The following is a 17,440-nucleotide window of genomic DNA, read 5'->3' as shown; positions in this document are numbered from 1 at the left end:
TCACCCACTCTTTAAACTCCCCAAATCACTCCATAACCACCACATAATATCCTCTCTTCCATATATTCCCAAAATCCTTTCCATACCATAATCAACCCACTCCATAATCTGATAAAAAGGGTCCGGTGTTTGGTCAGTGACGAAAAGGTGACTCCTTGGTCTTGCTAAATCATAGTACCATCACGCAATCACCCCACTCCTTGTTGCTTGTAAGGTAATAGACTTTCTCTTCACTTTGAATTTCAATTCATAGATTGAATATAGAGGGTCGGGAGTGGGTCTTGACCTTGGGTAATTGTTAGATGAAATTGCATGATAAACTTGAATAGTACAATGCCCTTGGAATGATAGATAGTGATTGTATAGCTTTAATTGTGATGTGAGTTTATGTGATCGTAAATACTATATGCTAGTTTCGACTTAGGGTTCCACATCTAGTCTAAATTGTTGGGTATAATAATCGGTCGGAATCTTAAGAATGACGAACTAGCATATTTCAATTGTGTATATGCATGATTAGGTTGTGTTAATGTTGAAACCAAAAGCCAAAAATGTATGATACCTGGCACTGATTGCTTCCACGATACCCCGTCTACGGACCATAGATGGGGTTCGTCATTTGATGCACCTGCAAATTTTCACCAAGTGTAAAACCACGGATGTGGACTACGGTCCATAGATCTATCTACGGACCGTTCTGTACTTCCGTGGTTTTCATCTGCGACCTATATTTCAGGCACCCTGATCCACGGAGCGTAGATCAGTCTACGGACCGTAGGTCTCCTCCGTGGATGACTTCTGTAGCATCTGTCATTTTTTTTTGTGGACTTAGTTTGGGTCGTTACCAACTCTAAATAAGTTCTTTTGCTGCATATGGTTAGTTTTGGCACTAATGACGTTCCTGCAGGTACGATGGCACCCAAGAAGATGGTCACCTACTCGAAACGGGGCAAGTCCAAATCGGTTGCCCCTAGCTTCCGGTTGATTGATGAGGACACCGAGAACGACTCTGACCCCGCATATGTGCCTCTCAACCTTAGGGCCTCTCGCGCAGCACCCAGGAGCACCCCCCGGAAGGTGATCCTCGACGTAGTCACTGTCTCCCAGTCTGATGAGGAGCACACACTGATCGGGTCACCAACTGGGGCTGCTTCCAGTTCGGAGGGACCTATGTCCGGATCCGAGTCTACCCATGCCTCAGGCTCCCAATCATCACAATCAAAGTCTGTCCATGCTACAGGGTCCAACGCCAAATCGTCCACAGGGTCTGGAGAGAATGACCAAGCAGCCTCATCTGATGAGGCAACTAGTTCAGAGGCCATTCCTGCAACAAGGAATGATGAACCCGCTCCGGTAGCAGGGGAGCTGAATAGGTGGTGTGTCGAGGGTCAATGGAAAATCTATCGGGATGCAAAGATGGTGAATGACAAACAAAAAATGGCCCGATTAATTCAAGAGGAGCGCAGAGTCCTCACGGGGAGCTTGCATACTGTGCCAGATATTCACCGGCTGTTCAAACTTCACAAGTGTGGCTCGAGACCCAGGGACGTATAACGAGGAGATTGTCCGGGAGTTCTATGCTTCCTATGCTAACACTCTCCGCGGGTCCATTTCCAAGCGGTCAAAGCCACTAGCGCAGGCCCTGCTCACTTCCACCTTGGTTCGAGGGTGTTCGGTGGACATATCACCCGCCACCATTAGCCGTTTTCTCTATGGTCCTACCACGGGCCACTCTTGGTCTCCTAACACGTCAGAATTTGATTACCGCTGGGACATCGTGCGGAGTGGCACTTTCCAAAGGAGTACTGAGCAGCGAGAGGCTGTGATACTAAGGCTGGCCAGGTACATTGCTGCAGATGGCGAGCGAGCAGAATGGGTCGCTGCTCCACGGTTGGGCATCCGAAAGGCCACATTGAACTTCGTAGCAAAATTCTTCTGGCTGTTGGTACGCAACAGAGTGTCGCCCACAAAACCTGACAATCAGGTCACTTGGGACAAAGCGGTGATGGTTGCTGCATTGGTGGCGGGAGTAGAGATCGACTTTGCCCGAATGCTGCTGACAGAGATCCACAAGAGAGCTTTCAGGACCTCCACTACTTACCCTTTCCCCTGTCTGATATTTCACTTGTGCAGGGACTCTGGAGTGCCGATCTGGCATTGTGACAGGCTAGTCCACCCTACAGGGGCATTGGACATCAGCCTTATTCGGGATGACGCGAATGTGGCAGCACCTCGCAGAGAGCCCCAGATTGAGGTACCCCCCTTGAGCTCCGACCTTGCAGACACTATGGGGCAGGCACAGGGCGGTGACCCCATTATCCCAGACCACACCGACACTGTCCCAGGCTCCTCTTTTCAGGTAGCTAGTGTTGCTCTTAGTTCTTCCCGGTCTACACCACCGTTAGGAGCGACGGTTGTCCCGATGGCCAGAGTACAAAAGTTAGAAGCGCAGATGGCCACACTGCTGCATCACATCCAGCCTTGGATGCAAAAGTCAATTGCCGAGTCCGAGGCTAGATTGGAGCGCAGGATGGAGGGGATGATGGACCGTAAGGTCCTGGCGGTTAATAGCCAGCCTCCGGACTGATGTGGATGTCATTATTGCTGCACCTTTAGTTGAGACTCAGGCTGCCCCTACTGCGCTGGCTGATGATACAGTGCTAGATGCTCTATTCAGTGGCATCGCTGAGGAGGGGCCTGCACCGACACATGCCAAGGGCAAGCGGCACCACTCTCATCGCACGGAGAAAGAGAAAGCTCAAAAAAGACAGCGTCGGTAGGAAAAGGAGGCTAGGAGGGCCTCGATTGCAGATGAAGAGTTGCGCCAGCAGAGGGTGCGTGAGAGAGCTGCAGGGGCATCGAGCTCTGCCCCGGTTGCAGAGGATCAACCTATTTTAAGAGGCGTCGCGAGCACCACTGATGGTGCGGAGCGAGCGCACTACTGAGGGTGCTAGGAGTGCTGAGGTGGGGACTACTGAGGGTGCCCCCACTGATGTTCCAGAGGGCTCCGGGAAACCGGATCCCCCTGCTTGTTGATGATTCGCCGGCGCTTTGCGCCACAGGTTTGCTTCACTCAAATCCATTCACTTAAACTGTCTATGTATGCATTGTGGAAAATTGCATCTATTTTTGTTGGGGGTGGGGTAAATGGATCGTGACTGATAGGGTGAAGCCTGAGTAACCCAACTCATGTATCCTCTCTTGGGGTTTTCTTGTCTGTGTTCTTTTACCCCAAGAGACTGTTTAATTTTTGTTGAACCGGCATGTCTTAGGATTGTGTGTGTAGAAGCATGATACAGAACGAAGCATGATGGCTTAGGAAAAATGATACCCGTCAGATTCTGGGTTGTATGCTAGAAGTAGGCTACGAGTTGTTGATTGTGTTGGCTCTGAGTATGACATAGTAACAATCGACTTGATTGCATGATTAAACCTGAAACTTGAACTGGGTAGTCTGATAATCTGATAATGAAACTTGTGCCAAGAGTGGGTGAGAATCATTGACTGTTCAAACAGTTTTGTGCAAAACTAGAACTTGTCCGGTTAGTCCTGCTAAGACAATTCAATCTAGAGGATAAGAAGTGATCATAGGCCGTTGTTCTGGAAAAAAAAACCCATAAATTGCCTAGAAGGATTCAACCAAATGAAATAACAGTTCCCTTTGATCCAACTTTGAGCCTAAAAATAAACCATTTCTTTCTAAAAACCCCGAACTCACCTTCCCATAATCTACTATGTTGGCCCTGGTCCCTCCTTGGACATGTGCACTTTGACCTAGGCTAAAAGCCTAAGTTGAGGGTGGCTAATGTAAAAAGTAACTTCAATCTTGGCCCTGACCTGACATCGGGTATTGTGAACCTCAACTAACGGAAAATCCATAAGTTGAGGGTGGCTATGAAAGAGGAAACTGAAAGAAAAATGGGGATGAAAAGAAAAAAAAATAAAAAAATTTGGGGAAACGTAAGGAAAGGATGCGAATTATTCAAAGAGAAAGGAACAATTAAATAAAAAGAAATTGAGCTACAAAGTTTAAAGTCACTTCTGTGGTTGAAGAAAATCAAGAGAAAGCGGTAAAGCAATAATATGACAAAAATAGGGCAAAAAGAGGTTAAAAGCCTAGTGTAATGACAAGGAGGGCAGAAAGTCACTAAACAGTGCCCAAATGTACCACACCTGACCCTGAGCCTACGTTACAAGCCAATAAAGTCCTATAGTGATCCTGGAGTCTAGTTTGAAGAGTCTGAGCAGTGAAAATAAGGGCAAGCTTATGGCAGTAAGCACGAACTGTATTTGAAATTACTTTTGAGCGTGAGTGTTGAATAAATCCTTGTACCATGAATGAAATCAAATTTTTGCTAAAAGAGGATTTCGTTTGAAGTAAGGGCACTAGTTCCATTGTTGGAAAGTTGGTATCTAGGTGACAGTGAGAAGGTGTCTGTTGTGTGTCAGTTGGTTGGTCTGTGTCATGATGGGATCCACATGAGTTGGCTTATCGAGTCTAAGAGAACGAATGTGCACCCGAACATTGAGGAGGTAGAGAGCCATGTGATTGCTTGAGTTAGAAATGCTTGCTTCTATACAAGTGTCGTTTAGAGTTCTAGTGCGTCGCTTGAGGACAAACAACAAATTTAAGTTGAGGGTGTTGATATACCGTGAGTTTACGGTATTTCTAATACATTTCACTTACAAGTTGTGTGTGTCTAGGGCCTTTTTATATTGGTTTTTGTGTGTTTTATCATGTTTTGCAGGAAAGGTGTTCAGGCGCGGAAGTTTAGAGACAACTGAAGGAAATGCAGAAAAAGGCATCCACGGAGTTCATCTACGGACCGTAGGTCCATTCACGGTCCGTAGGTGATGACCGTAGATCAGCAGGAATATGTTGAGGACAAATCAGGGAAATCTGACCAAGTGTGGAACCACGGTGCCCATTGACGGTCCGTAGATTGATCTACGGACCGTACTGTTGATCCGTACAGTGAGACTGCGAGGGTTCCAGTACCTGATTTTTGAAGATGCTAAGTATGGAGCTACGGAAGGGATTGACGGACCGTAGATCGATCTACGGTCCGTGCTGCTGGTCCGTCGTTTGCTTTAGAGAAGTTGATTGTTGGATGCTGAAATATTTTCTAAGTCCCGAGTGACAGAAGGGACTTACGGACCGTAGATCCATCGACGGTCCGTAAGTCAGTCTCGTGGATCGAAGACGCGTACCTGAACAAAACTTTCCTTAATTTGTTTCCTTTTTTATTTAGGATTTGTTTTCTATAAATAGGACATGTAAACCTCGTTTTTTAGGGTTAGACACTATTATTCTATTTTTGCTTTGTAACTTTGGAGATTAATTTGCAACCCTAGCAATTATTGATTTCCCAAGTTCGTTTTGAAGATTTTGGTTTTGCAATTCAAGTTAATTTTCTGGGTTTATTATTCTCTTTACGTAAGTTCATGATTTCTCCATCTACAATTATGAATTGTGTTCTTGCTAATATGAGTAACTAAATCCACAACTAGGGTTGTGGGAACCATGATCGATTAACAAAGTATGAATAGTAAATAAGCAATTCTTGACTAGTATTTTGCATGCATTGATAATTCTTTCGTTTAGAAGTATTTTTAACGGTGGCCAACGTTAGAACTCGCTTTGTTACTACTTGCCGGACCAAGGAGGTAATTAACAAGAAAAGAATTATCAACATAGATTTAGTGTGATACTATCTAATAGGCTAGTGTCGATTGGTGCAAAGTAATAACTAAGCCAAACATCGATTATGATGTCTAATATGAGGTAAAGGTAAGGGTTAGTAAATTATACACACGTAGCCGGACCAAGGTGCGGGGTGAAATTCTCTAGATGCCGGACCAAGAATTTAGAGATACCTAACTTATCACTTTGCATGTAATACACTAGAAAAAGATTGCTATTACTAGGATTACTGCGTTATGAGATTATGGGGAACACGTGTACCCTAGTTATTTCTCTTATCTTGATAACAACCAAAGTTGAATTTAATTATTGATTACAATATTAAGTTTTACTATTTGTTTCACACAAGCACAATGCCCCTTTTTATTACCTGTTTCTGGAAATAATTTGACTAATTGAATATAATTGTTGGTTAAAAGTAAAGTTTAAACCATTTTCCTCGTGGGATCAATCCCAACCTACAAGTTGGGTTCTTTACTTGATAACGATCGCTTATGCTTCTGAAAGGAGGTGTAATTTGAGCGTATCACCAGTCCTGCTAGCCCCTCCTTATTTGCTATCGTAATCAAAACTACAAATGAAAGATACTTAAGTAAGAACAAGAATTGAATTTCACTTAGAAAGAACATAATTTTTTGTTGGTCTTTCGCCAGCTGCCACTCCCAGTGATGGAGCAATCCAACGTCTATCGGAAAGTAAGAAGATGAACAAGTACGGAGAATACCCGACCTAAAAGGTGGGTACAAAAAATAGCAAAAGAAAAATAAAAAATTAGGAGAAAATGAAAAATGGAGCTTGGATAATCGTGTGGTGGGGCTGGAAACAGGATAAGAAGGATGACGACGAAGGAATATCAAGTGAATTTGAATGTTATTGTCATGCCCCGAGCCTACACCCCGGATGTGGTTGGCACTCGAGAACCATTTCTGGTCCCATGCGAACCCTTGGCCTGGCTTACTTACTCAGCGGAAAACTTAAGAGCATAAATACAAAGATTACATGCATCTCTACTCAACTGTTTAATAAAGTACTTAGAACATTTAAAGGTCAAACATTCAACTTGGCAAAAATGGCAACTCTAGTCTTAACATATGAAATAATAATGTAAAGACAACTGCCTGCTAACTGTCTATGAAGCCTCTAAAACAAAGAGGGATGTCGGGACAGGACCCTCGATCATCCTAAATACTGAAAATCTAAACAATTATGAAAAAGACCCTCTGGAAAGAAAGGAGGCTCACCAACTAATTCTGAGTGTTCAACATGATCAACGAGGTGCTGGATGCTGATCCTGATTACCTGCGTCTGCATCATAAGACGATGCAGGCTAACTAGCATTAGTACATTGAATGTACGAGTATGCGAGTTGGAATGCTAAACATAACATAGGCTTGAAAAGTATCTGAAAGGAACACTTACCTTGGCTTTACTCAACTCATGAATAACTTAACTCAATATAAAGCAATAAAATGCATGCAATATACAGAAAGCTTTTAAAACAATAGAGATAACTTAGTTCATTAAAGAAAATGCAATAACAAACTCAACTTTACTCATATAATAAAGTAATATAGTTTTTGTGGGAGTTTCTCTAACCGACAACCACCACTATGAGCCAAAGTGGTGATATAACGTCTTGCCCACGCTGCCAGAACTGTCATATACTTTGCCGTCATATAGAACGCCTTAACTAAGTGGATTCACTAGTCTATGCTAAAAAGCACTTAAGGATTCATCTAAATAGTATGATCATTTACTACCCATGATGACTACATGGTTTATGGAGACTTGAGTTATTATGAACTCGCATCCCCATATAGTTGCTCAATACTACTCCTAAAAGTATACTTAGCTCATATGTTTTTAAAACAAAAACCTCCTTCTTTGGTTTGAGATAATTACTCAAAACTTAGCTTAAAAGCTCTTTTGGAATCGATATTCCCTTTATTGCTCAAATGTGAAAACATTTCTAACTCTTGGGAATACTTAGTTCCCGTATAATCTTTGAAGAAAATAACTTTTACTCTTACTCTTTACTCAACTCAGAGCTTAAGTCTTAAAACAAAGTTAAAACGTTTGTGAAAGACTTTTGAAATACTTTATGAACTTCTCTTGACTTGATTTTTAACTTCTATACTTGACTCTTAACTTTCCTTGAATTGAATTATGGATTCAAGGATTGTGATTTGTGATAGGAAAGATCTCATGATGTTTAGGAGTGTTTTTAGATAGCTAAACATGAGAAAAGATCAAGAAATCATTGTCTGGAAACAAGTCCGCGATGTGGAGATGTATTTAAATATTTGATTGCGAAATTAAATTTTGAAACAGAGGAGTCCGCGTCCTAACCGCGACGTAGAGGTGATTTTTGTACACTAGGGGAGCAAGTCCGCGACGCGAACTTGCGTGCCAAAACCTGCTCGACTTTTTCCTTCTTCGTTTTCTCACCCTAATTCGCCTAAATCTGATTCTTTTTCTCAATCCCTCTAGATTCAAATGCCCAGTATATATGCACAAGAATCTAACTCAAAATAACTCTTAAATCAACACGATTCCATCAAGAACTCCACAATCCCATCAAATCTCAAGAACTAAAGCAAACTTCAAGAACATAATTCAAGAATATCATATTTTCAACTTTCTAGGAACGAATTGCGCTGAAACAAACATGATTGACACGTGGGTGAATGAACCCAACGCTATGAGAGTCTCACATACCTTGTAGGATCGAATCCTTGGCGAATTCCACAACCAAAATCGCAAGAACTTGACGAATCTTGGGCTTCTCTTCTTCTTTCTCCTCTTTTCTCTTCTCTCAAAGCCCTAGCGTATTTCTTAATTGCGTAAACTGAACTAACTCAGTTTAGACTCCAAATAATTTACTAAAAACGGATTTAATTAATTGGGTAAGGAAAGACTAAACTACCCTTCAAAAATCCGGATTAGACTTTCCTTATTTGAACAACCCAACTTCAAATGGGCATATCTCACTTATACGAACTCGGAATCGTGCAAACTCGGCGGTGTTGGAAAGATTATTCCGAGATATTTCCTACGATATCTAGAAACACACCTAACTCATCTCGAGCTAGGAGTTATGGTTGCTTGAAGTTGGCCAAAAACTCAACTTAACATACTTGACAATTTTCCAGATTTTCATATTCTTTCCAAAAATGACTATTTTCAATTTTTAACTTCTTTCTAGTTCTTTCAATTAGCGAGATGTTACAGTTATGTTCAATCTGGGAATTTTAAACCTTAATTAGGCTTACATGAAAGCGACTTCTTTAGTTTGTGCCATACCATTTGTTTCTTTTTCTGTTTTCTTTCTTTTTCTTTAGAGAAAGATGAGAAGCAAAGAGAGAAAGAGTGCAAATGAATTGAGTATTTTTTTGTGAAATCGAATGTTGGTGACTTATGTATATATAGTTAGAAGTTGAGTTTGGGGTGATAAATAGAGATATGATTGAGTAATTTTAGAGATTTAACTTGAATATTTGTAGTGCACATCTTTAAATTTTTTATTAAGGTGTCATTGGTTCAAAAATTTAAAGAAGAGCTTTCAAAAAATCAATTAATTTTTTTCTTTTGTAAAAATTTAAGTATATATGTATATACTGGACACGTGCGATGCACGTATATGCCAATCTAGCTCCGATTAGAAAAAAAAAGTTATACTTATTCACTTTTTAAAAATATATATATTTTCATCATCTACTCTTGGGGTGCAATATTATACTAGGAAAATATTTATTTCATTAAAATATTTTTAAAAAAAATTTAGACGGTTATTGGTGAATAAGTTTGTTACTATTTGGTGAGTGATTAGGCAAGATCCTTTTTACCTCTTTAGTGAACTTTGGATTTCCCTTGTTATGGACTTTATGAGTTCAATCTCCTCCTTAGATTGATTATCCATTCTTTCTTCTAGTTTTTATTTCTCCCTTGTCAAATTTTTTGTGTTATCCTTTTTTTATCCTATCTTTTTTCTTTACTTGTCTAGTTTATTTGCTCCTACATATTTGAGTTTGTATAAATTTGTAGCTAAACATGTTTGCGGCCCTTCAATTATTTGGGAGCCCTTTGCTACACAAAAATGAATCAGCTGGTCAAGTTAGTTAGCTTTATCATATAATTAGCTGTTAGTTATGGGTGCTGTTGAATTAGTTAACAAACTAAATTCTTTCTCATTTTTATAAAAGACATTGTATCATTATAGATCGAATTGTTAATTCAAAATATTGCAAATTACTATTGAAATTCTCTTCTTCATCTTGTATCTCTTCTTCCACCATAGCTGAATAACTCGAACTATTCCACTAAGCTCATGTCCAGCTCCTAAAACCTTGGATTCTATCTTGAATCCTTGTCTTTAATTCATTTCACATATTTGTCCTCCAATTTTGGGTGTGCACAAGTAGGCACTTAAAATTGTATAAAATTGAACAAGTAGACACATGAATCCTATGTGTCATAATACACATAGGATGTAAATTGCCATGTAGGATGGAAAAATAGGATACATGCATACACATAGGTAATGTAAGACTGAATTTATAATGATAGGTTAAAGTGCGGGAATTTTATACCCCACGAGAGCCCTTTGGTTAAAGATGAAAAAATACTTATTCCATCCTTCTCCAGACACAAAATTGAAAAGAAATTAGTAGATTAATTATAAGGCGATGCTTTCCATTGATCACCCCATGATGGATTAGTAGGATTTGCTATAAGACTTGTCTTAAAAACAAGTTACTGTGATAGTCAAAGACAAAATCAGTGACTTCTTGTGTAGAAATTCACCATCACATTCTACATTAAAATCATGCTACTTTATACCATTATCCACAAATCAAATAGAAACAATGACAATATAGATGTAAGGCAATATTCTTCAACAAGAAATTACTACCTAGTCAATACCACGAAATCTTCAAGGAAACTAAACTTTCCACGTACAATGTCTTACGTGGCCCAAAAGGTGGAACTTGTGTCGACTTAAATTCAGTGAAAAAAAGGGTAAAGCCCAAAAGAATAAGGAGATAAAATAAATAAACGAAAGTTTTTAAGTCTGGCAACAGGTGTTCGCAGTAGTTCAGTAGAATTAAAAAAATACGCAGTGCAAAAAAGAAAAGAAAGGAAGATAAAAGAAGGAGAAGAGAAAAACAGGAACTTTATCCCCGAGCATTAAGGTAATTACTCTCTTCTTCTTTTTTATGAGATTTTTATGTGATTATGAGTAGATTTTTAGGGTAGAAATGTAGAGAAACTGTGTTGAATTAAGAAATATAGCTCTAGGATTCTTATAACAAAACTTTGATTTGGGGATCGAATAACGATCTGGTTTAGCTAAAATTTGACGTGCAAGCTTATTTTATTATGGCTGAGCATAATCTGAAAGAAAAATCCAGATTTGACTTCGAGGGATCAGAGTGACATTTTGACCCGATTTTAAGACAAAAATAAATATAGCAACGTGGGTGCCGTTAGATTCGTATTCTTATGAGGATTGTGGATTTGAACAGACTAGATTCAAAAGAGTTACGGAAGGACAAGTTCATAATTTGACGTTGAGGTTCGATTTGAGGTGAGTAGAGATTTCTTACTTCTTTACAGTGTCAGCTTTGATGTATTAAATGAATTTGGGGGTAATGAATCGTTTTCAGAAGTACTAGATTCTAAAAACACCTTTTTATTTTCTATGTTATTTCCTTCTAGACAGTTTTTTAAGTTTTTTAGACTTAGTTCGTATTCATAGATGCTCTTATACTAGTGCTATCAAGTCTTGAGGTAGTTTGATTATAACTTATTTATTCTGCACTTATATGAGTTAGTTGCTTAATTCAACATAATTTTTGCGGAGTATCTAAATGGTTAAATGGTATATAGAGAAATGAGGTTCACCCAAGGGACTAATAGGTGCCCTCATGGCCTAATGAGATTTTAAATCGTGACAACATGGTATCAGAGCATGGTTCATAGGTCCCATTAAGTACAAGAGCAGAATCTAGTAAATTCTTGTGACTTGGTGCCGAGACATTCGTTACTTATCTTCGAGAGTCTATGTGACTTTAGAGAACTTCGATTCTTTTATTTATTATCTTGCGTATGTGGTTCCGTTTAAGGTTTAAACTTCATTGTTTCATTCTCTCACCAATAGGAATGAGACATTCTAAAATTCGTATCCCAACGACAATAATGATGCTATGGGGTATAATGTGAGATATTATAATGTGGCTAGTAAGAAAACTGGGCAATAAGCATTGTGACTTTCAATAATTCAGTAATGAGATAATAGTAATGTCTCGAAGACAAGTCTAAGCTTAGAAGGATCAATCAATTAAATAGGAGTGTAGTGGCAATGATAAGGCATCGATGAGAAGTAAAGGAATGACAAAAAGATTAAAGTTGATTCTTTGTGATGAAGTTTGAGGTAGTAGGAATTGTTATAAGATTTGCAACAAATATTTCCTTTCAATCCTTTGGAATGGAGGTGTATTATAAAGAATTAAAGTAATTTAAGTTGGGTGACATAATGTCATGTTGGCATGATGTTCATTTAATGGAAGCCACGAGGTTATCTTAGTATAATATGTGGAGATAATAAAAAGCTAAGTTGGGTACCAATTAGCAATGACATTCAAAGTGGTGATTAATGGTAGGCATTGGCATATTGAACTTGTGAGTTATCCTTCAAATATTAAATCGAGAATCAATAATATTAGTTAAAACTAAGAGGGTAAGACGATTCGTTATTTAATGAATTTTGGACAAGAATACTTGTATGAAACTATGTGAGGAACATTAATAGATAGATGAGTACAGTGGTAAAGAATCACTCTACAAATCATGGACCAACGTTGTGATGGTTGAAAATATTATATCGACAGGTAACTAGCTCTATTGGAGTAACCAAGGTTGTTCTAAGAGTTATTCACTATGCTCTCGATCTTTTGCAATTTTATTTTGATCATGAATCTACATCCTTTTGGATGGATATGCTTCATGACCATTTTTTATGTTTATATGTATTTTTACATCCTTAGATGGTTCTTAGTGGTGGATAGATTACATCGATCTTAAGTTATTAATTTGGTAGCACAAGTTATGTGGATAGACTTAATTACTCTAAGTATGATAGACATTGATGTCAGATTGAATTTAGATTAACTTTCTCCATATTATGAAATTGTAGACTGTTACGCAAAGAAAATGATCTTAGATATTTTGGGTACTCTTAAACTAAAGTGGTAGGTCACTCCAATATCTATCTGAGGAAGGTAATATAATTTTCAAAGGCTCAGGATATGATTGAGAAGGAATGTATCACCTTTCTAGCTTATGTTTGGGATACTAGTGTCGATACTTCTCCAATAAAGTCAGTGCCATGGTGAACGAGCTTCTAAAGGTTTCTAATTGGCCTTCTAGGAATTCCACCTGATCACACTATATTGATTTTTTCTTGTAGTCGAAAACTCAGGCCATTCAATCCTACCATATCGACTAAAATCAATGTAATCGAAGGAGTTATGATATTTGTAGAGTAAAGTCTTTATTAGGCCCAATGTTTCCCACTAGGATACTCTGATACTATTTGTGAAGAAGAATGATGGCACCACAAGGATGTGCATCAACTAGAAACAATTGAACAATGTGATTAATAAGAACAAATATCATATTCCACATATGATGACTTACTTATTCATTCGGTAATCTCTAAGATTGATTTGGAGGGTTGGTTACCATCAATTGAGGGTTAGGACAGAGTATATCTTTAAAATAGCCTTCATGATCCGCTATGACCACTATGAGTTATGGGTTATGTCTTTTGGGCTGACTAACTCCCTAACAATATTTATGGAGTTGATGAATAAGACAATGAGGTTCTATTTCTATTTTCTTTGTCACAGTCTTCATCGACGATGTTTTGATATACTCTTAAAGTAAAGAGAAACATGAGCAATATTTAAAAATTGTACTTTAGACTTTGAAAAGGAGCAACTTTGTGTAACTTTTTTTGTAAGTGTGAGATCTATCTCTTTGTAATATTCTTGGGGCATGTTATGACCAATGATTTGGTATTATAATAGATTCAAGAAACATTAAGGATGTCAGAGTTTCGATTAGGTCTATTTCACCTATTGATCAAGGATTTTATGGGTTTGATTGGTTGTTAGGGATGACTTATATTTTATCGTGTCTCCATTGAGAAAACTTACTCAAAAGAATTTGAATTTTCAATGATCTAATAAATGTGAGGTGAATTTTCATAAACTTAAGCCATCGTTGGCTTCAGCCTGAAGGTTTCACTTTGTAGTATGATGTTTCACAGATTGATCTTGAGAATGTTTTGATGTATAAAGATAATATAATAATGTACACTTTGAGGAGGTTGAAGGTATAGATGAATACTACACTACTCATTATTTAGAGTTGGCAGTGATGAGTTCTGCTTTAAAAATTTGAAGACATTATTTACTTGGAAGCATTGTGAGGTATTCACGAATAATCATAGTATTCAATAAATTTCTAGTCAGAGGGATCTTAATTGAGATGGTTAAAGATACTTAAGAAATATGATATTACTATCTTATATCACTCGAGCAAGACAAATGTAGTAGCAAATGCATTAAGTTGAAAGTCATATATATGGACAACTTAATTATGTTCCAAATGGAATAAATGTTCAATTTTTGGCTAATAGATTAGCAAGACTTGATATTTTAGAGTCTTATAGATTTCTTGCCCATATTGAGGTACACTTTCTTCTAGTGAATCAGATCAATGCTATTTCATTCAAATATGAGAAGTTGAATATAATTCAAGACAAGATGTTAAATGGTGAACATGAAGAAGGAATTTTTTATTCAAAGGGTGTTTTGAGAATTAAGGGTCATATTTGTCTTTTAAGAGTTGAGGATTTGACTAAGTTAATTATGGAAGAGACTCATAGTTCTAGATATTCTCTTCATCGAGGAGTAGCAAAAATGTATTATGATCTAAAGCATTATTGGTGATGTCGAATAAATACAGACATGTAGAGTATTCCTCTCGTTGTTTGAATTGCGCCTAGCATGTAAAGTATAAGCACCAGAGGAGGTGGTAAAACACAGAGGATGCCTACACATGAGTAAAAGTGGGGGTGATGCCATGAATTTTGTGGTAGGATTGGCAAAGAAACTTTGATAAAGATAGATGATATTTGACTTATTGTAAATAGATTGACCGAAACAACTTACTTTATGTCGGTTCAGACTTCATACATGCGAAAAAATTAACTAGAAATTACATCCAAGAGATAGTATGTTTTCATAGTGTGTCCATTTACATCATTTCAAATTGGAGTACTAAGTTCACAATAAATTATAGAAGTCTATGAAAAAAGAGTTGCGTTCTCAAGTGGAGATTATATAACTTTTCATCCACATACAGATGATTAGTCCGAGCGGACAATTTGGATGTTGAAGGATATGCTATGAATGTGTGTGATGTATTTTTGTGGTTGTTGAGACTAGTTCTTGTTGTTAGCGGAGTTTCGTTATAACACTCATTACCATTTTAGTATTCAGATGGCCTTATTTAAGGCCTTGCATGATAGAAGATGTCATTCTCTAGTTGGTTGGTTCAATGCATTCGAGGTCAAGTTTCAAGTAAAGATTTGTTGAGAGATTTCTTAGATAAGGTCAAGTTGATTCAAAATAGAGTTCTTATAACTTAGAGTACACAAACGAGATATGTTGATCAAACAATTTGTGATTTAAAGTTCATGATTGGAGAGAAGGTTTTGGTAAAAGTATACTCATGAAAGATGTTATGAGGTTTGACAATGATGGCAAACTTAGTCCAAGGTTCATTGGCCCAGTGTGTTTGGGAGGTAGCGTATGAGCTCACTATGCCACTGGACTTAACATATATTCATTCAGAATTTCATGTTTTGGTGTTGAGGAAGTAATATATCGATGACTTTTATGTGATTCAATGGACTCAATACATTTAGACAAAAAATTAGCATTTGTGGAAAAACCTATATTTATTATGGATAAACAGGTTCGATATCCACTTGGAAGGTTGAGTCCAACATGCAGAGTAGATATACCACACTATTTGACATTTCATGAACTTTCTTTCTCTTTACATTCACGGACGAACATTATATGACATTAACAACAATTTTCTAGTTACGAGTATTCATATATATGACGCCCTCGTTGTAACCTTTACCTAGCTCTTTATTTTCCATCTTTCTCTCTCATTTTTAGAGTATCACGTGCCAGGCATGGACTCAAAAGTCTTTTACTTTCTTAGACTCCATATCAATTCAAAATAGGCTAAACAAATAATGGAAGGAGTAAATGATAAAAACACGAATAATTATTTTTCAATGTTGATCGATTAAAATATTCCTCAATTATTGATCATCTTTTATGCCCTTAACAATTTGAGTTAAGTAAGGATAAAACTGTAAAAAAAAGAAGGTAAAGGAGTATTCTAATTCATTTTGACAAATAGTTTCTTCAATTTGTAGTGAGAAAAAAAAGAATAAGCCAAAAAATATTTGACAAGGCAAATGAGTATCTCAATTTATTTTGGACAATGGTTCTTCAATTTGTATACTTTAAACACCTCTATAAAAGAATTCATTTGTACTATATTATTCATTTAAGGAGTTTCTAACTCGTTTGTCTTTTTGCCTCAGAGAGTCCACCATGTTGTCGTGCTTAGGTTCTTACCTTTCAAGGTTTTGTAATATTGATTTTGGTCAATCAGTAGACCTCGACGATATTGATATCCTTGCGAGAGAGACAGTGTTTCGTGTCAATGAGATTGAAACTCTTTACGAGCTCTTTAAGAAGATTAGTAGTGCAGGGATTGGTGATGGCTTAATCATGAACAAGAAAGAGTTTCAATTGGCTATATACAACACAAATGCGAAAGAAAACTTCTTTGCTGATAGAGTATTTGACTTATTTGACACAAAGCGTAAGGGAATTTAGGGCTTTAAGGAATTTGCTTGTGCACTTTCTATTTTCCATCCAAATGCAGCTATTGATGATAAGATTGAGTTTTCTTTTCAACTATATGATATCAAGCAACATGGTTTCATTGAGAGACAAGAGGTAAAACAGATGATGCTTGTTACTCTTGCTGAGACTAATATGAAACTTTCAGACAATGTGATAGAGAGCATAATTGACCATACTTTTGAAGAAGCAGATACCAATCGCGATGGAAAGATTGATAAGGAAGAATGGAGAAGTTTAGTCTTGCGTAATCCTTCACTTTTGCAAAAGATGACTCTCCCATATCTCACAGACATTACTACAATGTTCTCGAGCTTTGTCTTTCACTCAAGAGTTGAGGACGACCTGATTTGGGATTGAAAAAAAGGATTTGCTTTTTTGTTTTTGGATGTTCAATGGATATATGATAACATTATGTTTGCTTTTTCTATTTCTCCATGTTCATTTTCGACATTAGGATTTAAAAAAAAAACGGTTCTGTTTGTTCTTTTGTTTGATGAAGATGATACTCATTCAACTTCGTTATTGAATTCTTAGATGCATTGACAATGTTAGAACACTTGTTTCTAAGTGCACAATATGCCTATGATGGCTGTGTTTATTTATTTTACCTTTTGTTCACGACATTATGGGTGTGTTTGGTATGGACGAAAATGTTTTTCAATTTTTTCTAATTTTCCTCAAATTTAAGGAAAATTACTTCCCTTCAAGATTA

General features: G+C 37.5%; 1 pseudogene; it reads left to right on the top strand.

Moving 5' to 3' along the window:
- The first annotated feature begins 16,410 nt into the window (after nt 1-16,410).
- LOC125834503 (calcineurin B-like protein 3) lies at nt 16,411-17,085 on the top strand (annotated as a pseudogene).
- Nucleotides 17,086-17,440: the final 355 nt, after the last annotated feature.

Source organism: Solanum verrucosum, unplaced genomic scaffold (genome assembly GCF_900185275.1).
Source record: "Solanum verrucosum unplaced genomic scaffold, falcon-dt-bn FXZP01000287.1, whole genome shotgun sequence".
Taxonomy (NCBI): Eukaryota; Viridiplantae; Streptophyta; class Magnoliopsida; order Solanales; family Solanaceae; genus Solanum; species Solanum verrucosum.
Note: the sequence above shows the minus strand (reverse complement) of the source record. Positions and strands in the feature narration are given on the sequence as shown.